The following is a 1,119-nucleotide window of genomic DNA, read 5'->3' as shown; positions in this document are numbered from 1 at the left end:
CCCTCTTCTTCTCTTCGAGGGAAACTAAATCCAAACGGTGAGATGTAGGAGAGCGCGAATCCCCGTGAATCCCATCTGAATAAATGTCTATATTAATGAATTATTAACTCAGCCGCTCATGACCTTAAAACTGGAATGAGGAGACGCCTAGGGCAAGAAGGAAAGCTGCTGAATCCTTTATCGGACTCCTGTCAGAGGTAACCGACCATTTGTCTTCCCCAGATCAGGAGAATTAATTAATATGAAAGGCAAACTTTTTAATTGTGTGTCAAACGAAATCAGATAGGGTGTCCCCGATTCAATCCCTTCCTAAAAGGGGTTTAGCTCCCTTTTCTACCCCCGGCCTAAAATAAAACCTTCGAGTTTCCAAAGAGACGGGCATCCTTCCTAAGGGTTATTTACAAAATAACAAAAAAAAAAAAAAAAGAAAAAAAATCGCAGGGAAAATGATGAATTTGGGTAGTTAATTTATCGATTTTGGCTCCTCTTCCCGCTTGTTTTATTTTAGAGGTCATTAATCAATGAAGAAAAACACCACCGTGTTCCCCCTTTGCATTTAATACACTTACCCTCCTTATTTATTTCTTTTGAACAAATTCCTAGCAAATATTCACCAATCGATTCGTAGGCGATGGATTTTTATAAAGGTTTGATCGCTTTCTAAATGGTCAATGTGATTTGTTTCAGTGCTCGTCCTCTAAATAATGAAAAAGCCCGAGAGAAGGGGAAGGGGAGGGCAGTACTTAAAAACTCTTTTTCTTTTTTTCCGCACCTTTACACATAGAAGTCACATCCAGGAGGAAAAAAAAAAAGGCAATAATTAAAAAAAAAACCAAGCAAACACCAAAACAACCAAGAAACAGTAACAGATAGACCGTAGACAAACTCGGGGCAGACAAAAGGGACGCGCACAGACCGCTCTGCCTGGGGAAGCGAGACCAGAGGTCAGGGTTGGCTCAAGCCGCCCCGGGGAGGGGCAGGTTCAGGCGCCGGGCGCCCTGCTCGCAGATCTGCTAGTTCTGCTCTTTCCGAGGGGGTGAGGGGGCCGGGAGCGGTGGTGTTTTGGAGAGGCTGGGGCCGGAGCCGTTTTCTGTCCTGATGAAACACGTCGCTCCCTTC

This window comes from Pygoscelis adeliae, unplaced genomic scaffold (genome assembly GCF_000699105.1).
Source record: "Pygoscelis adeliae isolate BGI_AS28 unplaced genomic scaffold, ASM69910v1 Scaffold83, whole genome shotgun sequence".
Lineage (NCBI taxonomy): Eukaryota > Metazoa > Chordata > Aves > Sphenisciformes > Spheniscidae > Pygoscelis > Pygoscelis adeliae.
The sequence above is the reverse complement of the archived record's forward strand: the minus strand, read 5'-3'. Positions refer to the sequence as shown.